The following is a 23,196-nucleotide window of genomic DNA, read 5'->3' on the forward strand; positions in this document are numbered from 1 at the left end:
CAGTCAAGGCTCCCATGGGCTGCCCAGCCTTTCTCTTCCCCTGCTAACACACAGGCCCATATCCCTCTTTGGATCAGGTATAAAACTGCCAACAAGAACTGCAATTTCATTTCAGTTTTGGTAAAAACCAGGCTGACTAGATTAGTCAGGCTCTTTCTGTTGTCTTCATGTCTGTGATTTTCAATCTGGAGAGCAGTTTATCTTTTCTGGTCTTTATCTGTAAGTGCTGAAGGCACTCCTTCATTAAGAGGTGGATTTGAGCTCCTCCCACCCCCCTCCTTTAATATCTTTAGTCAAGTGTTAATGTATGTTGGTGGCCATTGTTTTTTCTGTCTTGGGTAAGTTTTTGGAGTGAAGCTGTACTTTTTTCCCTTAACAATATTGATATCTCGAGTATTTTTAAAGGTCATCTCTTCCACAAAAATTGAAGCATCTTGTAACTTGCAGCAGCATTGATTCTTCTGGTGGTGGTTGTATTTTGAATTGTTGCTATATTTCCCTGCAAATAAAGTGAAAAATCAACAAGGTAGTTTAAACTTTCGATCTGTGATTTCAGTCTGGTCTTCAGCACTGATTGGTGCCCAGCACATCACTAAAAGCAGAAAGCCACACCTGTGTGTTAGCCCTTGTAGCAGTACCTTAATCAGAAATGGTGACTCCCATAAATATCATCTGCAGCAGTACCTTAGTGACAGCTGGTGACCCCTGTAAACATTTGATCAGTTGTAGGACTTGTCAGATGGCTCATTACTCATGCTAATCCTAGAACAATTTTTGCTTGCTGTGGAAGAGCTGCCAGGTATGGTTTTAATTCCTGGCCTTGAGAAACGTTTTTACAATGTGGTTTAAATGTCATTTTGGGAGCATCTGCATTTGCTCTGAAATAATTTTTTCTTTATTTTTGGTGGACACCAAAATGTTATTATGTTGATGCAGTATCTTTTAATGTTTCTTTATAAATATTTTAACTTTTTTGTTCCTGACTTCAACTCTGCTTAATGCTCATTTCTTTCTTACTAAGCTATGCTATTTATGATTTTTTTTTTTTAGATAATCTGAAGGGATGCAAGTCTAGGAAAGCTGTTCTCACAGAGATAGGTGGTGTTACACCTCCCCCTCACACCTTTCTGTTCAAGGACTCCTAATAGGATTTGTACTCTTTGAAATTTGTTTTGACTTAAGGGGGTCTGTCTGAAAGCTGTAGGAAACTGGTGCTACTGCAACAGGTGATGGGATTTTTGAACGAGAACATTTTGGGTTGAGTTTTGTTTTGTTTTTAGTGCGTGCACCAATGCTGGGTGTTCCTGGAGCTATGGGTTAAGGTCTGCTCATCACTGGCTTTATAAAATTTGCAATGAAAGCTCTGTTGTACTTTATCAATTAATCTAAGTTGTGTAGGTCAACAGTTTGAAGGTTTTGCTTGTTTTCAAGGATGTCCTCTTCCCCTGAAACAGGGCTTGGCAGAAAGGGAGGGCTGGTTGTGGTTGTGGGTTCCAGAGAACAATGTGATCGTGGCAAGTAGGATGAGGGAGCACTGGCAGTGGACTTATTAGAAATAAAGTGAGAGGGAAGCCAGAGTCTTGCTTAAAAATTGATAATGCTCTCAACAGTGATACTTAGAATGGTGAGAGAGTTTTGGATTAGGGAATTATCATGAAGGGATAAAGGATTAGGGTATCACCTTTATACTGGGGAAAGAAATGTGCTGTCTCTGTTATATCCCTGCATGTGATACTGTTAAGGCTACTGAGCTGGGAGCAGGCTGTTGGTAGTGAATATAACCAGGCAGTGAACCGAAAGTCTGATGTGGGTTTGTTCTTTTTGTACTTATTTCATTGCACTGACTTAAGTTCTTAGATCATGTCATTCTTCACAGTTGAAAATTTGTTAGCATATTTCTGGATGCTTACAAGAAATATGAGAGAGAGATGCAGAAGAATGAATCATGATGGAGGTTTGACTGTATTGCAGAGAAGTAACACCCACAATAATGAGTTCCAGAAGGCAACTTATCATATTTTAAGTGTTTACAATATGTGTGTGTGTTTACACACACACAACATTTGTATATGTACATACATGTAAATAATGTCTTAAAATGCATTTTCACAAATATAGCATGTATACAGTCACATGTTTATACACAAGAATGTGTGGTAAAACATTGCTGACTTAACCAACCCAAGCAAACTCCCAACACTGGCATTGAGTACCAGGCTGAGGTTTTATTCTTCAGGCCACAAAGTGCAACTGCATCTGCAGGGAAACTTCCTCACCTGTGCAGGTGAGAGCCTGAAGTTGTGCAGCAGAGGACTGGGGCCAGCACAGTATTTAACTTTATCTTCTGCAGCTGCTCTGTGTAAGCTTGCAGTTGTGGTGAGAGCCTTCTCCCAGGAAAGGCTGGTGACACCACACCTTGGTGCTAAGCTGTCAAAAAGAAGTTTGATGCAATCTGCCACGCTGTAAGAAATAAAAGAGCCATTCCTTGTTCTATGTAGTATTTACCCCATGCAGTTCTGGGGCTCTTTTCACAGATTAGTGTATGGACTCTGGTTGTATATGTATAAAACTCCACTTACTGTCTTTCCTAGATAGTCCACAAGATGGTAGTGCACCAAAGTCATGTTTCTGTATATCATGCTGCATAAAAATTTTATCTAAAACTCCTATCAGTTCACTGGCAATTCAGCACACAAAAAATAGATTGTGGGTTCAGCTAGGTTAAGTAATATATTTTGAAAGTAGATATGCTGGAATTTATCTGGGTAACTCCTATTAATGCTTGTCATGCAGTTAAATACATCAATTCAAAAGGCTGTGTGATCTCTGAGATGGATTTCTATTCTATGCCTTTGGGAGAAAAACTTAGAGTTAAGGATTAAGCTTCAGGCACCTGATGGGACTTTGAGTATTTACTGCCTAATTTCACTTTTCTTGCTCTTGCACACTCTGTGTGTCAGAACTTTAATCAGTAAATATTTGTGTTGATAATATTTTTTATTTATTTCTTTTCATGTTCATCAAAACTATTAATTTCCAAAATATTCATCAAATTCCCTGATGCCAAGATGGGTATGAAAAATTTCATAGGGAATAACTTCACTGGTTTCTGTTGACTGTAACTTCCACTTGCTGGGAAACACTGTTGTTCACTCTGTGTGCTTAGTTTCCTAGAAATTGTTTTTCTGGGATGGAAGGAATGAATAGATGTAAACCCCTCTGCTTTCTCTTGTTCTTCTACACTTTAATTACTCTGGCTGCTTCAGCTGATCCTGGCTTTCTCAGGTGATTCCGGTGAAGTCAGCCAACATTTTCCATTGGTGCTCTGGTTGTCCCATTCTGCTTGTCCCAGTTGTCCAGTTCTGGCTGCTGGAATTGTGTTGCACTGGTTTGCTGATCCTCAGTGCAGCTCTCCATCCTGACAGATCTGTGCATGTGTCATGGATGGTGATTATGCTTTAAGCTGTCACTGGAAGAAAGGAGCCAATTCTTTTCTTCACAGTCTGTGCCTCTTACAGGTGCCCTCAGACTTGCAGCACCTCTGTCCCTTTTTGGGCCTCCGCTGGGTCTAAGGGGCATTTCATTCTGTCTAATGTGGATATGGAGAAAAGGAATCCCATCTTATTAAAGACTGGAGTTGTTTTTCTCCAGCAGCTTTGATTCAGGGAGAAGCATGGCCGTGGGTGATGTTGGTGTGATTGGTCCCTGCTCTCAGCTTCCAGGCTGCTGCCTCCACTGCTGAGCTGTCCAATCCAGCTGTCCCACAGCAGCAGGTCCTGCTGAGCCTTGCAGGAGTTCCCTTCTGGGCTGCTCACAAGCACTGCCTCCCTCTCAGCAACTTGCATTTATCTCAATTCCTCCAAGCAGCTGAGCTTGCAGTTGTCCCCTGCAACAAGAAAAGGATTTGTATGGGTTGGACAGGGATATACGTGCTCTAGGGAAGCTTTTCCACACCCTTTCTTGGAGCTGCTTGGGAGCAGCAAGAGGGTGGTGTGCTCCACCATGTGCTCCATTCAATGGCAAAAAGGTTTGAGGTCTTGAAGTGCTGGAGTTGCAGGTTTGGGGAGATGAAATCTTAGTCATCCCAAAGCCTGTGGACATGCTGTTGAAAGGATGTAATGATTGCACATACTACTACAGAAAGAAAAATGCTGATTTCTAAACCTGCCAGAATTTTCATAATTTTAAGGAAAAATCAGGAGATGGCTGATGGATAAGGCAGCTGGTTAATAAATACCAGTTTGTGTCTCTCTAAATAGGTGATAGCTGGATTAAATGTCAACTTTGTGGATCAGGTTAGTGTCAGGAGTCAGATACTGTGTAAGCTTCCTTACATTTCATTTTTGTTTGTTAGATGTTTTTTCACTTTGACAAATCTATTAAACCACGTTTGGCTACAGCATTTGCCTGCCAAGTTTAGTTTTAAAGTAAAATCATTTTTTCTGGCAATTGAAGCATAAAATAGTCTTTAATGAAAATAGCAACAGACATTTAACTCTAGCCCTTCCAGCCAGATGTCACAATAATGTGAACCATCAAAGTGAAAAGTCATTTTTCACAGGTATCTTAAAATCTATATTGACAGGAGGTATTTGGTATGGTGTGTAACTTCACCATATCCTTTGTACAGCTTTTTGAAGACTGTGGTAAAACCAGCTTGGTTTTGTTGGATTTTTTTTTAATGAGCTTTGCTCCTAAACTGGGTGGCATTCCTTACTTTTGGTTAATTTACAGTGCCAACTAGAAGTATTTTGCTCGTGTTGTTGTTCAGAGAGTCTGCCCCTGAGGCGTATTTTTACATGCTTCACTCCCTTTGCTGCCTCTTCTTGCATGGCCCTGTTTGCCTATGGCTTCATCTGTGCCAGGTATGACACAACCCTTTGCCAGTGTGAACAGCATGTCCTGAAAGCAGCAGGATCCAAAAGGGGAGGAAATGCTCTGCTTGGGGCCAGGTTTTGAGTGGCTTTTTTGAATCCAGTCTCTGCTCTCGCAGTAGTTTTGCAGACGCATTCAGTATATTCTTGACTGAAGACCTTTTCTTTGGGAGACTTTTGCCTCACTTTTATTCATTCATTCATTTACTTATTTCAAGGAGCCCAGTGCTTACCTTCTCATCCTAGAGCTGTATTTTCATCTGCATGGTGAACAGGTGACCTGAAAATTCAAATACTCCCCAGGACTGGGTGAAGTCAGCCTTCTCCATTATCATATGCATAAAACACAGTGGTAGTCACAGGGCTGCCTGCATTTATTAATGTGTCTTCTGCATGGATTTGTGCTTGTGCTATAACTTTACCCTCTGCCAAAAAGAGGGTGATAAATGATGCTTTGGGTTATTCACAACTTCCTTGAGAAAGATTTAAAATATGAGTAAAACATGAAGCTGTTGCTTATCCAAGTTGGGCGAGTTTGTTTTAATAATAAAGCAAAAAACCCAACCCAAATATATTGCGTTGAAATTTGAGCTGGATTTATTCACTTATTGCTACAGTGCTCTTTTATGAAAAGAGTTCAAAATCCCAGTGATGAAAAGAACTTTATTTCTTGCTTTGATGAAGCAAATCAATCCTGAGCTGGATTTATTAATTGCAGATACAGAGCTGGAATTTGCTGTGTCTTGTGATCCATGATGGCTGAAGTTAGGCTCGTAGGAAGGATTTCATACTGGAGAAGGCTGAAGTGAAGCACATGGGTTTAAACAGATTGGAGTGGAATTGCAAGGTTCTCTTTTGCACCTGAGGGAAGACCTGAGGTGTAATCTCAGCAGTAATCCACTCAGTTATGCTGTTCTATGTTTTACTAACAATTAGTCTCAGCCCACTTGTGTTTTCACACTTGTATTTTGTTGATTTGTGTTTTTTAATTGGCATTGGTGTCAGGTGGCTTTTGCAATTATGAAAAGACCAGTCTCAAACTTCAAGAGAATGGCTGGTCATTATAATAAAGCTGCAGCACCTTACCATAAGCAGCTCAGAATGATTTTATGCTCAATCATCCAGAAATCAGATCATTGTGAAGCAAGGAGAGTGTTCATGGACTAGGGGCCAAGATTTATCACTTTACCTTTGGAAATGCTTAAATTCCTTTTCTTTTAGACATGTTGTACCCTGCTGCCTCTTTGAGCAGATCATTGGGAAGGCTTTTAAACTTTAAGGTGACTTTCCATCTGGGTTGTATTTAACTGATTTTTTTAAAACTGGGTTTTAACAATACAGGCAAGTTTCAGCCCCTTACTGGGATTCTGCCAGACCCCTGGATGAGGGAATATCTTGTTGCTCTTGCCTCTGCCGAGAGCTAGCTCCTGTTACGTCATTTCCAGAAACTCTAATTCAGTTTTGTCCTGAAATAAATGAGCATTCATTTGTCTGTTGCTCACCCTTTCTTCTGTAATGCCATTTGCAAATGGCTTTCTTGTCTTGGTGGCATTTCTGGGAACAGGCTTTTAGGCTTGCCCTGCCTTACTTTGTATCAGTTACTCAGCCATTGCTTCATTTGCCTCAGTAGAATGACTCCTGATTTGTTCACCCATGGAGTAAGATCAGAATTGTGTCTTTTGTCCATAAAAGCATTTAAGGATTTCCAGTGATTTCAAATCCTTTGTGAAGTTTGACTGCTGCTAAGAAATACATTGTACTCTTGGGGAAAAGATGAAAATCAATCAGTTAAATCAGAATTGGATAAAGCAGATGAAGTGTAAACATATATAACACTTCTTTCCTGAAAGGCAAACTGGGAAAGATTAGCACCTGTCTTCCTTCATCTGCTACATTTCAGTGTTTCAACAGAGCCTTGGTGTTCTGGATTTCTTTACTTCTTGGTTTAGTAACAACAGTTTAGAGCATGCAGGTAGGTCCTTAATGTGTCTGCTCAGAGTCCAGTAGTATGATCAGGAAGGTGGGGAAATAACACTGGGAATAGTTTGGAAGAAGACAAAACAAAGTTATGTTCCTTTGTTGACTCTTGAATTGAGAAGAGCTTTTGTTTCTCCACTAGCCCACGCCCTACTTACTAAAAGAATGTAAAACGAGAGTGGGTCTAAAGAGGAGCAAAATAATCACTTCTTGTGTGAGGGTAAGTTAAATGGAGTAGATCTATACAGCTTGAAGAGGAATTAAGAAAGGGGAGTACAATAAAGGTGAATAAAATTGTGCCTGATGTGGAGGAAACGAATGAATCACTGGTGGTTTTACACAGTTTAAAGGAACAGCATTTCCATGTGCAAGGTACAGTTAAATTGTGGGGCTTTCTGCTGTATGGGTGTGAATGGAGAAAGTGTCCGTGCTTCCAGCAGCAGCTCCTGCTTCCAGCCTTATCACCTGCTTATCTCTCTGTGGTCACATCTGTCACTTTAGAGCCACCAGGTGTCAGTTCACTCAACCCTTCACAAACACAGACCTTCAAAGTCCTTCTCGGGCACCTGAGCCAAAGCCCTGCCTCAGCATCAGGCTTCCTGTCCCTGCAGGGTACTGGAGGCTGCCATCCCTTCTTGTAGGAAATAAATTTGTAAGGAATTTTTAAAAACTAGTAAAAAGTTCACACAGTTTTGTATATTTATATGTAAATACTAAGATAAGGTGTATTGATTTAAGAAGCCTGTAGAATAGAGATGATATTGTTAAGAGAGAGATTGAATTAGAAATAAGTTCTAATAAGTTTTAAAATATGACTTTACAAAAAGATTAGATATTTTAGAGAATTAGAACTGTGAAAGGTACTTGTAGTAAGACTACATGAGGAAAAAATGTAAGTGGTTAGTGTTAGAAGTAATAATAAAATTGTGTAGCAAAAACTAATAAGCTAAAAAGCATTTATAATGTATTGTAACCAAGAAATAAGTTGACTTCTAATAGAATAGCATTGAATTTTACATCCCTTATATCTTACCCTTCATCAAGACTAAGAATACAATCTTTTAAAACACCTCTCAGTTACCCTGTAGCTAAAAAACTGAGAATAAACCAACACCTTCTGGACAAATGGAGAGTAAAAAAGGAGTACCTGCTTTTTTTGTGCCCATGTTGGTCTTTCTCAGCTTTTCCTGGCAGACTCCCATGGAATCCTAGAGAAATTTTTCTTCATTACCTCTGGTTCTAATCCAGGTGGCAGCACGTATACTCAGGTTTGTCTTTTCTGGCTTCCTGTTCTTCAACCCTGGTCTTGCTGGATGCTCTCCTGTGAAGCCAAAATCCCACCCCAGCCTCAAACCCCAGCTTTTTTTTTGCCTTTATTGTATCCTGCACACTTCAGGTTAAGGAGAAATGGACCAAAGGTCATTTTCAGAGTGGCAACATTCTGTTTCAAGTCCCTGAACACAGTGTGGTCTCCTGGCCAGGCCCTTCTGAAGGGAAGGATACACTAGGTACAGGCATGTAGATGGAATTTAAACCATGTGAACATAGCTCCTATTTCCTTTCTTGGAAAGGAATTTTGGACAAAAGTGCTATCCAGCTACTTCTTGCTCTCCCTTGATTTAAGGGTGTAGTTTCTGCACAGAGAGATAGCCCAGGCCTCAAAATTTGCTGTTCATCAAAACCATTTGTTGTAAAAAGGATATAATTCAGCTAATTTATTTTTTGTTTGTGATGTTGATAATGTTAATTATCCAAATTTTTAAATTGTTCTCTGAAATCCCAATTCTTTTGGTCACCAGATTTTTGCGTAAGGTTATAAAAACTGTCCAGAGAAGCATGGCTTTGGGAAATACATTTTTCCCTAGCAAATTATTTTCAGTGCTAAGAAATATGAAAGAAACAGAAGTATTTTGGTGCTTTGGAAATGAAAGTTCTCGAGAATTTTAGGTTTATTCTGCTGGGTCAGATTACTCTCCTAATAAACTATGTACTCATCTGTAATTCTAAAAAGAGCTAAATTCAATAATCTGATCAATGCACTTGGGTGCTACTCACCACATCTGGGTCTATGAGTCTGATCTTTTCCTCAGCAGACTTGATAACAAAGGTGAAGAACATCTCTAATTTGTGTTTGGAGCTTAAAAAGGGGAAAAAATTTAAAACTTATTCAATACTCCACTGTGCAGCTTTAAAGATTCTTTACATAGGATACCTTTTCAGAAAGGTGTCTCTGGTATATAATTTTTCTTTGATTCTTTTGTTCTTTCTTGTCAAAACATCCCGTAAAAAACATCACAATAAGGAACATAGAAATCTATTATTATTTTCCTCTTGTGGGTCAGGCAGGCAGAGATGTCTTGCTGGTTCTGGTTGATAAACCTTGCTTCATTTGACTTAATTTGTTGCACTTTTTACTGATGTACTTTAAGGCAGTAATAATCTCTTTTTCCACAACTTCCATTTGGAGAGCAGTAGAACATGGAGGGAGTGCCCTTTGTAGGTAGACTTAATTTTTCTTATCAGGTTCTTTGTATTATCTGGTAATATTGACTGTATCAGTAAATTGGGTTTTTCCTGTACAAGACGGATTGCATTATTCTGAATCTCCATCGGTTTTGACTTCAAAATCCCCTTTGGGCCTTTGCATTTTTGTCATCATGTAAGGGGTTTTTTTTTTATTTTTGAAAGCCTCAAGTACTAGAAGTTGTCCTACTGAGAGAATAAAGATCTGTCCAAAAATGTGTCAACTGAGGGAGAACATTGAGGCCTTCAGCCTCACTGTGATCTTTTCTAGATACCTTGAAGATTACCCAAGCACAAAATTGAAAATTCATCTTCCTGTTTACCTATTACTGGGCTAATTAATTTTAAGTAAAATTTTTAAAGTGCAGGGAGCTGTTATTCCACAAACTCTCTGATATTGCTGTCACTGTGCTTTGTGGTGGGGAGATATTGAAGTACAGAGAAACACTTGTCCTTCCTACCTTTTGTAACAAAATACCTACCTACAGTTTTCCACAGCGCCTCTGCTTTCCAGTTAGTGTGTGTGTGCAGTTTAACTCTAATTTCCTGTAGAAAATGTAAGACTCTGCAATCATAAACGGCATTTTGAGAGCCACAGGGAGTGTGTCAGAGGACAGGATGCTGTGGTGGTTCAGGGATGTGGGCAAGGACCAGGGAAGGGCTGGCAGGGGAGCGTTGGCAGGAGCCTGAAGGAAACAGTGGGGACCTAAAGCTGGTGTGCAGTGAGTGCTGTGGAGACACCTCACCCACAGGGACATGGAAAATCAGACTTAATCAGCTCTGCTTTTCGGGGAGCAGCTTGTTTAAATGTGAGATTTGGGACAGTTTACCGGTGGTACAGATGGAATAAATTCATGTGCACATCAGACCGAGTGTGGCACTCATGGTGCAATTGTTTATTTTTTCTTAGGAATAGAAGTGTCCTTCAGAGAGATTTCTGTTCATATCTTTCATGTCCTGGCAGGAGAGCCCCTACTCCAGGCAGCATGACGACAAACTGCCAGAAAGCTTTTCTTTTTTCCCATGTACAGCAGTAGCCAGGCTTTGTCAGGGAGGTCGGGCTGTCCCAGAGCTGGCTCCAGCAGCATTCCAGGAGCTGGCACACACTGGTGCTGTGGCAGCTGTTCTCTTCTGCACTGGGGCTGCTGAGACCTCATGTGCTGGAAAAACTTAAAAGGATAGACACACTTTTGTGAAATTTTGGAGGGTGACACTATGTGTCTGGTGCTTAAAACAGGTGGGAATGAGACTGGAGGAGTCTGTAGGGTGGAAATCCAGCTGGAAGCAGTCCACAGCCATCCCTGACACTAGTTTGTCCTAATGATAAATCTTGGCTGGCACTTTTAAGTTGTTGCAAGTGCTTCTCTTTGCCTTGACCACCTATCCTTGTGTGTGAACCCAGTTGCTTCACCACAAATGTATTAATGTCTTACTGAGGCAGATAGAGAGATGCTTCAGCTCTGTGCGTGGGCTGCTTGTAATACTCATGTCATGGGGGCAGGAATTTCTGCCCTTTCCAGAAGAGACAGTGACAGCTCACAGAGAGCACCCTGCAGTGAGGGTGCTCTTCCTGCCTGTCCATCAGGAATGGAAATCTCCCATCTGATGTTCTTTTTTGTACCTTGGCTTTCTCCGTGGGTGTTGTTGGTGGAACACTGATCAATGTTCCCTTCCTTTTTACCAGAGTTTACATGCTTAACCAGACCTGTGGCTGCTGCTAATTTTCACTGCTTTGTTGACTCAGAGAAAACAATATAACTGTGCTTGAAAACAGATGGAGAGTAAGAGAGGAGGGAAGGGGAAGTGGTGGCAAAAGGCATGTTTTATGCCCTGGTCTCAGTGCAAAATAGACTGTAACGTGCTACCTTTGTGAAGCAAAAATTAAATGGAGAAAATGAGCTACAGAATATAAAAATGCATCTCAATTTTATTTATAAGGTGCATACTGCTAGTTTTTATTACTGCTGATAACTCTGCTATTTGTTTTGCATTAATGGCAGAATGGGAGATGTCTTCATAAGAATAGGAATTCCAGTCTGTGTGCAAAGGAAATCTATAGGTTTAGTGGCTTGAAGGCAAAGCATAGAAAATAACAAGATTACACCTGCCTGCATTAGCAGCCCAGGGGTGGAGCTGCAGAGTAGGGTTTTCTTCAAGTGCAAAGAGCGAGTGTGCCTTGTTGTGGGTGTGAGAGTACCAGCAGCACTTTGGATCTCTGAGTGCACTGGTGAGATCATGGTTATCATAGAGGCTGTTATCATGATGAGACAATTACTCAGCCTACACAGTGGGAGCCTGTGAGAACTGGCTGATTCTGATTAGTGCTTCTCTTTTTTTTTTTTTTTTTCTTTTTTTTTTTTTTCTGAATAGTATGTAGGTTTTTCATTTGCTGTTCACAAACACAGTTCTTGTGATGCAGTCTGAAATTTGATTTTCATTGTCGCTGTGTCTGTAGCCTCTGCCAAACTACACAGCTACTCAAACTGCAATTGTACTGGATTGTGGCCTCTATAACTTGAACATTTGTCTTTATACAGTCTGTGAATACCCTTCAGAATATACACTGTAACTTTAGAAAGCACCTCTATGGCTAAAAATCAGATTTTAATATTTTTGCTGCTCTTCTAAGCTATGTGATATATATTTAGAAGAGATGTATTATCAATTACTCTGATTTCTCTAAATAGCTGTAATTTTATGTAGTGGTTTTGTAAGCTAATGCCAAAAATGTGGCAATTTCTCTAAAGAGTCCATACAAAGTCTTGATTTTTATGTGTGCTGTAAAACAGAGCATCTTAATGTGTAAGGAAAAAATGGTGCCTAGGACTCCTAGGATTATCAAATGCTTTGGATGGGGCTGGAATGGATCTTAAAGATCATCTGGCTCTGACCCTTCCTCATGGCAGGCGCTGATATGAGGCTGATGGGTTCCTTGTAGTTCCCTTCCTTTCAAAAAATGGGGGTTATGCTTCCCTTTTCCTGTGCAAACTTCACCAGCCCACCACAGGTTCTTGAATATGGTGGATAATGGCTCAGGAACTTCCGCTGCCAGCTCCTCAGGACCTGCAGCTGCATCTCCTCAGGTCCCATGGGCTCGTGCACCTTTGGGTCCCTCTGATGGGCTCAGACAAGCTCTTCTCCTGCAGTCAGTCCTGTAGTCTTCCTTTTAGCACCAACGTACCTAGAGAGGCTTTTCCTGTTGCATTTGATGTTCCTGGCCAGGCTTAGTTCTATCAGGGCTTTACATTTCCTAACCTGATCCTGGCTGCTTGAACAATTTATCTGTATCCTTCCCTGGCCACCTGTCCTTGCTTCCACCTGCTCTAGATTTCATTTTTGTGTTTGAGTTAATTCCTTGTTCATCCACTCGGAGCTCTTGGTGGTTTTGTCTGGCTTCCTCTTGGTGGCATGCATTGCTTCTGAGCGTGGAGGAGGTGATCCTTGAATATCCACCAGCTTTCCAAGGTCCTTCTTCCCTCTGGAGGCTTTATCCCACTAGGCAGATCCCTGAAGAGGCCAAAGCCTGCTCTCCAAAGATTGTTGTGCTCATCCTTACTGGCCTAAAGATCTTCAACTGCATTTTCTTTAGAGTTCATTTATGTGCCTGTCATTTAGAGCAGACTTCTCAGCATTCTCTATAGTTTTATAAGGTTTATTTTCTTTAATTCATCTTAATTTTTAGATGTATGGAATAAAAGTAGATTTTTTCAAATTCTATTTTTGATACATAGAGAAATAATTTTTCAAGCTTGCCAGAATAATTCAAACGCATCACTGTTCTCCTTTGATTTGGATCTTCATTTGGAGCTCTGCTTCTGATAACGTGAAGCAGCTAATGGTCATAGATTTTTACATTAAGAAAATATATTTCTTACCATCAACCTTACTAAGGTATGCAGCACTGAAATCAATAAAATAGTTTTGTACTGTCTCAGTAAGCTTGAATTAGGAACAGACTTTTGGAAGCTGGGGTAGCTCTTGATACAGTGCTCATAGGATGGTCACAAGCAGCACAGATGTAAGAATGACCAAGTGGATCCTAATACATATTTTACAAAGGAGAGTTGTAGAGTTTCCATTCTGGTCCCTTGCATGCTGTTTAAGAGTTCCCTTGGTGTTAAAAATTCTCGTAGTATCTCACCCAAATCTGGTTGCTGCAATTGAAACTTTCTACTCCTACTACTATCCATAGTAATGGTGGAGAACAGACAAATTTCTTCTGCGTTTTGTCAGGTTTTGATGGACTTGAGGACTGTTGCCATGTTCCATCAGCCGTCTTTTCTTCAGGCAAAACGAGGATGTGTTTTACAGACTTCAGATTGCTCTTGTTGTTTCCCAAATATCCGTGTTTTCCTGGCAGAAGAATAGCAGAAGTCAGTCACAGTATACCTGTGGCTTTGCAAATACTGAATGGAAGAGAAAGGTGATTTCACTGCGCAGCCTGTCCCTTCTGCACTCTACTCTGCTGCTTGTCTGTTGGCCTGTGTTGGACCTGCAGGGTTTTATACCCTGAAGACAATGCTGAAGAACAGTCCTTACTTGTCTAGCCTGTGAAAAATTTTTTTTTTCCTTATTTTCACTGAAATTAATCTGTTTTGGTTGAGTTTTTTCCCCCCACACCATTCCTCTGGTCTTACTTATCATTTTGGTCTAAAGTTTCACTCTTTAACATGCACATGCTTCTTGTAGTTTCATGTTTGCATTGGTAATAAACTTTTCTTTTTGCCCAAATCATTAATCAAACATTGGAGAGAAGCAAGTCCAGGACAGACTCTTGCAGAACATCCATCCTTTTTGACAATGAATGTTAATATCTTGTTCCTGAGTTCAGTTACCAGATCCCTTTTGGATTAATCTAACAATCTTTTCATCAACACCATGTTCCTTACCTTGCTTATGAGAATGTCAGGTACAAGTATGGCTCTTCTCCAGTCTCCAATGCCTGTCACCTTTACATGAAATAAAATGAAATTAATTTTATACAGTGTCGTCTTGACAAATCCAGATTGATTGCAGTTCCTCCCAATAACTTTCAGACGGTGACAGATACAGACACAGATCTCTAGGACTGGAAGTTTGACCAGACCAGTGTACAATTTTATTATCTCCCTTTTTTTTTTCGAGTTTTCTTTCCCCACTGTGTTCTTTCAAGTTTGGTACTAATTTGGTCTTCAAGAGTGTTTTGCTATCCTGCTTGTTTTCCAGGAAGTCTCAAAAAAAAAAAAAAAAACAAAACCAAACCCAGAACATCAAAAAACTGTAGTGGCTGAAATTTTATCTTAAGCCTATATAATTTCCATGTCCTAGCATGAACTGCATGGAGTTATTGTTGTTGTTCCCCTTGTTGTTATCACCCTTGGAGCTGTTCAGGGCAACAGTTCTTTTTACATTTTCTTCTGTTTTGCTGTGTGAAGTATTGATTATTTAAAGTTTAGGTTCATTAAACATTTTAGCCAGAATTTATTCTAGCTTTAAAAGGGAACAATGCCTTATCCCTGATCAGAATTTCCATGCAACATTCCTCCTTCTCAGCCCCTCTATAAACTAATGTAAAATAAAACAAATCACAGGAGCGGAAATTTTAAAAAGTCTAAAAAATTGAAAAATAGTAATCTTCAGTTTTTATGTTGGTTTGCCTCCAATCATCTGGGTTTGGCTAATTTGGGGGGAAAAAGGAAAAGCCGAGAGGGCTGTGTGGGGGGAGAGGCAAATGAGCAAGGTTCAGTGTTATTTGTCTTTGCTTAGAGTGTATGGATATGCAAGTCCAAAGCTATTTATTACTAACCACAGATTCAGGGAAGCATTCAGGCTGAAGAAGAGCAATTTCAGAGTTAAAGCAATAAATTCTTCCCATCTCCAGCTGACAACTTTTTCCTAGAAACTTAGTGCCTGAAATAGGACACAGTGTTCCAGAAGAGACCCAAGCAGAGCTGTGGAGGAGAGAGATTTTCTTTCCAGTGTCTTCCAGGCTGTTACATTTGTGTTTACATCCCCAGTGCACAAACTTGTGTTGGTGTACGTTGTTTGCCATGCCATACAAACTCAACAGCTCCCTCCAACTTCATCCTCTGCTGTTTGCAGTCACCCCCTCTAAAGCAGGAGGATACACCCCTCCCACCCCTGTGTAGTGTGTGTTCAGCTCACAGGCAGATCTGGGCAGGAATTGCCACATTCTGTTGTTCTGAATAGGGCACTAACATTACCTGGGCTTTCAGGCATCACATCAGTGCACCTATTCTGTGATAATTATAATTGTTATACAGGTAAGTGGGTTTTTTATTACGCCCACTTGCTCTTGCTAGGCCAAGAGAGAACTTGGCCTCCTATGATTATTAATAGGTTTATGTGAAATTTATAAAGAAACAAAACATTTTTACTTTTTTTAGTGGCAGTGATTTTTAATTTTTTAATGAATCTTTCATAGTTACCTTTCTTGCTTCAAGGGTTTCTTCCAGCAGGATTTCAGCATCAAAGTACTAATGGCTGGACTTTGTTGTTTGTTTGGGTTTTTTCGGTTTTGGTTGGGGTTTTGTTTTTGGGATTTTTTTGAGGTAAAATATACATCTCTGTTTCTAAAATTACCCTTAGGGGGTTTTTATAATACTGGTCATTATTTTAAGGAAACTGAGAATTTTCCACATACAAATGCTTCAAGCATAACCTTGTGGATTTTATGACTGGTATATGAATTTACTTAAGGGAAGTGAGAAAAATGTCACCTGAAAAACATGCATTTGATATCTTTCTGCCTCTTGTTAGTGATTGCTAATGATCCTGCTTTTTTGCATTTTTTTTCCCTATAAAAGTCAACTTACTGCTGCATGGAGTGTGCAGAACACTTAAAGCACTGAAATCTCACTCGGGCAGCATGTTGAGATTTTAATGATTCCATGACTTAATTATGGAGACAGTCCTTTGGGAATGAGGCAAAAATGGCCATTTCAACATAGGAAAAGGAATAATGAATAATTAAAGAATCTAATTAAACGAGTTTCTTATGCTGGAGTGGGTTGGAGGTTTCCTTTTTGAATTTATATTTTCATTTCAAATGTTTCCTTAAAGGTTAAGAAATTGTGTGTATACTGGGCAGGGATTAGTGTCTTCACTGAAAATTCTGCACTTATTTTGGCTAAAGTGGGAAGTCTGCAATGAAAGTCAGAGTGAGTAAATATGTTCTGTGTACTTGAGGAGGGAGCCTTGGTCCAGCACAAAATCTGGCAGTGATCAGGGAGAAACTGCAGCTCACGTGTACCTGTTTTCCTTGTCTTAGGAATACTGCATGTTACAAGTAGATTTTCTGTGCATCCAAGTAGTTCAGGGAAATTTAAAAGGAAAAAAGAAATCACCTACCCTACAAACAAGCCAAAGAGCCTTTTTTCTTCCTTTCTTATAATTTCTGCATTTTTGCACCACAGAAGATCAACAAAAGAAGTTATACAGGCTTGGGGGAACTGGGAAATGCTGGCAACTTCAAAGAGCCTTTCTTGTGACCTTTGCACATGGGTCCTTTGTTAGACTTGCTCAGCAACTTTTTATTTCAAAATAAAACAAGTAAGCTGCTCATAATGTGCAGAGTTTGACAACAGGAAAAATATGCGGGCACTTGGTCACTCAGTGTACTCCCTACTGTTGGCAGTGGGAGGGGGGAATAACCCATTCCAGAAGGTGGTAAAGTGCTGCCTTTGTCCAAAGTTAAAAGTACTTTTCCTTTTGGGGCTGTGTCGTGGTAGGGAAGGTTAAATGATATTTTCATGATGGCAGTATCTTGCTAAAGCAGAGAGGCCTACTGCCCCTGGATACACATTGTGCAGTCATTTATGGAAAGTCTCACTTGGTCAAAATGCCTTTTTAGCCTAAAGTATGTATTTCTGACTCAAACATAACAGAAATCAAGAGTATTAATTAAAGAGTACTGGAAAATGATCTACTAACTACAGGCAAAGGTGCTGCATCTGTTTGTGACTGATGCCATCCCACTCTGTTTGGTACCTTCTTTTGCTGAAGCACATTCACTTCCTGGCACCTTTTGCAGGTTCTGCAGTGGTTTTTAATAAAAGCTTTTTATTCTGAGACTGCTACTGCTCCAAAAAAGAGACAGCAGGCGGGGGGACTTGATGCCGAGAAACTTGAAATACCACAAAGACATTTTCTGCTGCTGTTTTGGGTTATTTTTAAACCACTCTGAGACAGGGAGTTTTCCATCTGAGATGAGCAGGGAATAACTCATCTGGTGTCTGTTTGGGGACTGGATGACCTGGCAGAGGAGCTTGTGAGAGCCACCTCCTTGATACCTGCTCTCCTTATATTGGAGGAAACCCCAGCTCGGGCTCAGTGTTCACTGGATGTGTGAGCAGATTGCTTTTTTGTGTTGGAGCAGAAGTGAACAGATGCAGCAGTGATTAATTGACCACTCAGGGTGAAGTTTGTAGCTGAATCATAAAATCCTGATGAATGGCATTTTGTGTTTCTTTTTTTGAAGCTCACCAGGATGGGATTGATCCTCCTATCATATCACAGACAGTGTTCAAGTTCTGCGTGTGGGAGTGCAAAACTGATACCAAGCCTGCTTTTGCACTTATTCCTATATATACAGGGGTAGCTTTTCCTGTTAGATGTGTCTGCAAATGATACCAATATAGACAAAATTCCCAGATCAAAACTCAGTCTGATGCCCTGTATCACCATTCCACTGACCTCCTGGTCACCCTGCTGTAGTTTGCAATAGCTAGGAGATCATGGTGAACTAGGCAGAGAGAAATGATCAAAGTAGGAGGTTAATATTCTGAATATACAGTTTCAGAACACCACTGAGTAGTTCCAAATGAGGGTTGAAAACTGTGTCACTGTGACCTAGTGTCAGTTTGGGATATAAGTTCTACTCCTTAAGATGTGTGAAGCCATTTCCTCGTGATCTTTTTCAGCATCCCTAAGATGCTGACATTCCACATGAGAGTTTCAGTCCAGACTGTAGTATGGTATTTGAATTGCAGGGGAAAAAGGTGAAGAAATTATTTTTTAAAAGTGCATGCTTGTTGCACTTGCAGTGGTTCCCAATAAATATAGAGTTTCAGCAATATTATTCTTGGCAGAGGACGAATGGGAAGAAAGTTGTTGGTGTGTTTGCTCTGCAACCATTTAGAAGTTATATATAAAGTATGAAATTCTTACCAGTGTTTTTTGCATTGGATAAATTTCCTGGGCTGCTCGGCAGTTCCATCCACAAACCCCCACAAAATCTATCTTGCAATTAGTGTGCCTCTATAAATAAGATACATCAGTACCTTTTCCTTAGTTGGTCATGAGTCAGAGATGAAACTCTTTACACCATCCTCTCAGAAAAGTTAATGTTCATTTGTCACTGTGAGCTCCCTTTGTGTAGGCCTCAAACAAAATCACCCTGATTTGAAAGTCAGGGTTGGTGATCTCCAGTCCTGGGTGCTCTTCAGTCTTCTCAAGTCCTTTCTCCTCTGCTGCTGCATGAGCACATTGCTTCCCTCTCCCAGTTTGTTTGCAGGAGGATTTGCCATGCTTGTGTGATGGCCTGGGACAGCTGAACATTTATTTTCCCATTTCCCCTGCCCCTGAACCCGTGGGCTGAATGAGCCTTGAGTCAGCTTTTGAACTGTCCAGATTTACTGTGCAAGTCTTCAGGGCAAACAAGAACCTGTAGCAGTTTTCTTTAAAACTTGTGTCTCCAGCCTGAAGTTAAAATTCACAAATGTGTCAGCCATCCTCATATCTGAGTAAGCTGGACCACAGGAGGTGTAATTTCATCAGTTATGCCAAAATGTGTCATCCTTGCACAGAGAAATAGTAATTTTTCACTTCATTCTAAGAGCTTAAAAGTGGCTGCTGCTTTGATCTTGTTTCAGCTCAGAGGGCAGGTGATGTGTCTGGGGAGGGCTCAGTGAAAAGCATATTCCATGATGGTTTTCTGTGTGGGTGTTTTGGTTTAGTTTTGGTTTTTGTTGTGGTGGTTTGTTTGGGAGTGGGTTTTTGTTTGTTTGCTTGTTTTTGTTTTTACAATTGTTTTAATTTCTACTTAAATTTCCAGTGGGAAATTTAAGAAGGGTCATTTAAGAAGTACTAAGCCTCTGGCCTTTATCACTGCATTTGTGTCATTTCCAAAGCATTTTTAAGCTCTTGTGCCATAAAGAAGTCAAATAAGAAACAGAACATAATTCAGTACCATTCCAAATATTAGCACTGTAAAAGTGGAGTACAAAATGCAATTTAAGTATTTTCCTGCTTTTTAGTGTAGGGCATACATCCCTTTCTGACTGTCATGTTTCCCCAGTTCCTTTGGGATTGTTACTGCCAAAATAGAATTCTGCTAGAAGAAGCAGGTGGTGGGAGAAACTCAATGCAGCAATACAAAAGAGGCAAACAAGCCTTAACCTCTCTTATTTTCCATTCATTTTCTGCTTAGTGACCTTGATCTTCTGCATGTTTGGAGATGGGTCCATCCTATCCTGGACATCAAATAGTGAAGAGGAGCTAAAAAGTGTAACTAGATGCTAAATAAGCTTTTAGTCTTGTTTGGTTTTGTTTGTTTGATTTTGAGACACGAGGCCTGCTAGTCTAACTAATGAGCAGATGAATCTTAAAAGACTCATGAGATATTTTTTTATGATTAACCCATTTAAACTTTTTTAAAAATTTCTTCTGCCTAGTCTTCTCCCCAAATGTTATTTTCATGAATTTTTTTTTAATTTCTAGTAAGTCTTGTTCTTTTTTTCCCCCCCTTCTCATTTCCATTGCTTTACTCAACATAATCCAAAGCAGGGCAATAGTGGCACTTGTTCTGTACCAGAAAACTCAGAAATTAAGAATACAAGAGTAGTCTAATAAGAGTTGGGTTTACTTCTCTTTGTGTTTTCCTTTGCTTTGCTCTCTGTTATTTCTAGTCTACCTATAATGCTCTTTTCACCTTTGGGAAAATGTAGCATAGTTTGTTTACCAGTAAAAGTTTTCAGAGTGACCTTCTAGCACTGTGTGTGATTAGAAGCCTTTTTGGATCCATAGTGATCTGAGAGGTGTAAATGTTCAATGCTTCTGTGGTGTTCCATCTTACCTAAAACCCCTCCGATTTTCATAAATCTATTTCTTGTCATTTTCTTAGCAAGCTAATATTTTCATGAGTGTCTTTTTTTTTAATTTTTATAATTTGTTAAAAAAAAAACAACTGTAGAAATGACAGTACTATCTGTGCTCTAGAAGCTGCTGACCAATTGATGAATTAACACAAGTAATTAGATTGTGAACACCTTTTCCTCCTGTAACTTTTTGTGGTTTTTTCCAAATCCATCTCAATGTTATATGCTAATGCTGTTTTGCAGTCTCTTGAATCTAGTTTAACAGTGAGACTAGCATCTTAACCTAAACCAAATGACACACTTTCAAGTTGATAAAATCCCTTCCTGACATTATTATTGTGACTTTGTGAGTAGATGCAGCTGAGTAGACATTATCCTTGTGCTAACAGAAAGTGTAAATTTCCTATTGTTCAAGTAAGATACAGTTTATCGCTCTTTATCAGGACCCTATGGATTGTGCTGAAACACTCATTGGCATTTCATTAACTTTGTAATTAAGGGTGAAATCAAATAGCTTAATTATTTTACTGAAGTCTGAAAAGAAGCACTTAATGAAGATTTTCAGTACCCAGTTCCCTTGAAGTGAGTTATGACACATCTGGCATGAAAACCTTCGCACTTCACCCAGCTTTCATCTGGCAGTGCCCAATCACCTTCCAGTGAATGGTGCCCCTTCACCATTTCCCCAGAAGCAGGAGTTGTACATATACAGTTGCTTTTCCACAGGAGTCTGAATCTTTTACTCACACTTTTCTTGTAACCTCTTTTCTGTTGGAGGCTATCCCAGCCTACAAGCTATAAGGGTTCTTTCTTTTCTTATGTTGATTTTTTTTTTAATCATAGCTAAAAGATAATTTCTCAAAACTGTGGCTTGAAAAGGCATTTTTTTCTTTCTGAAATCTAATTCTGGAGGAGTTTGGACTCTGTAGTTCAATCAGGGATTGTAATCCACATAATAAAAACATCTGCATGTTATGTCCAATTGATTAATTAGCTGAAAAGATCCTTGGGATGAAGCAGTCTTGGCTGACAGATAAAATCCTCCAATTTATGCATATCTCAAGGGATTGGGTGAGTTCACTTATTATCCTCATTTCTTAGCATTTTTTCTCATTAATAAAAGCTTGGGCTGCTTTCTACCTGCATAGAATACAACCTGTGCATAGGGTGGCACTTGAGTGTTTAAGCTGGATACGTGCATGTTATTCTCTGTGCCAGAATTTTTAAAAGTGTGCTTCAAGTATTTTAAACACCTAACACTTGATAATGCATTATTTGTATTTTCATTTAATGAGGTTATTTAGGCATAAATTACAGGCTTGTATGGTTAAAAGGCTTATAGGACGTCACAGGATTAGCCAGCAAGCGGTGAATGACAGCAGCATTCACTTCAGCTGTGGCTCAAATAAAAGTTGGTTTCCTAAGGCAAAGACTCATGAGTCTTTCCAATCCAGATGGAAATATGCTGGGAATAAGAGGGATCCAACTCCATTGAATTTTGTTGAATCCACTTTCAGTTCTGCTTCTGCTGTATTTTCTAAGCACTTCCATGCTAATGACTGTGTTCTGTCAGACAGGGGAACTAATGTCAACTTTATTTTACAAAGATCTGAACTTCCAAGAGGATAACTGCTAAGGTCATGCAGGCAGATTGTAGGCTAGAAAGTAAAGCTTTGGGTGCCTTTTAATCATTTTTTTTTATAGGCACAATGCAGACTTCCATTTCCCACCAAAATTTGAGATCACTGTCCTGCATGAGGTACCTTCTTCAGCCCCCATGAACCAACAGCCTGGCCAGCTCCTCTCTCTGGTAGAGCTCCTGTGCTAGAGCAGAGTCTCCTCACTGCTGCCCTGGGCTTCCTTGAAGAACTGGGCCAAAATCCAGATGCCTTCCTGAACCTGGCCTTGGACAGCTTGCCGTGGTGCCCTGATGCTCTGGGCGTCCTTGGGACACTATCTTTACATCTTCAGAAATGTGTTTATTCAGGTCTCTATAGAGCATAGAGAACTGGGAGCTGACTGCTTCTGGTTCACATCTAGGCATTGCCCGAGTGCAGCATTCCTCTTCCCACAGCTTTCCAAAGGCAGCATTCCAAAAGGCTTCAGAAGCCCCTCAGTCGTGGAGGGGGAGTGTGGAGAGTCACATGGTGGTGTGTCGGTACAGGAGCTTTGCATGCACACAGAAACCCTGGTTTTACTGCACCACCAAGAAAAATCCCTAAGGTCACACAACTGTGGCCTCCATCCTTGAGCATTCCTTAAAAATCACTCCAAAATAAACAACTTTTCAAGCCTGATTTTTTAGCTTGTGAAAAGGAGACAAACCGTGCACTGTGTGCTGCCCTTTGGACAACATATGATGTGTTCAAAGTAGTTTCTGTTTTGGAGACTTAAAAGATTATTTTTCTTTTAGCCATGTTATGTGAAAACTAAAGCATGTTGCTTGCTGGGCCTCAGCAACCAGAATTCAAAAAATGTCTTTCAAGTTCAGGGGAAGAATATTTACAAACGTGCAAGACATTTCTGGATTTTATGTTGCCCTGAGAAGATTCAGCCTGATTTGGCTAGCTGCACTTCAAATTTAAATTTCACTTAATTTTTACAACAGATTCTATTTTTTTTCTTTCTGCAAAGAAATGCTAATACTGTGTTAAATACACTGGTTTTGCTTGGAGAGACTTTTGGGTTTTATCTGAAAGAAATCAGACTCCCTTAAAACGCTACTC

General features: G+C 40.0%; 1 protein-coding gene across 2 annotated transcripts in view; it reads left to right on the forward strand.

Moving 5' to 3' along the window:
- The window catches only part of ANK3 (ankyrin 3), a 338,252-nt gene that overhangs the window by 121,904 nt on the left and 193,152 nt on the right, over positions 1 to 23,196 (forward strand). The window lies entirely within an intron of this gene.

This window comes from Passer domesticus, chromosome 8, assembly GCF_036417665.1.
Source record: "Passer domesticus isolate bPasDom1 chromosome 8, bPasDom1.hap1, whole genome shotgun sequence".
Lineage (NCBI taxonomy): Eukaryota > Metazoa > Chordata > Aves > Passeriformes > Passeridae > Passer > Passer domesticus.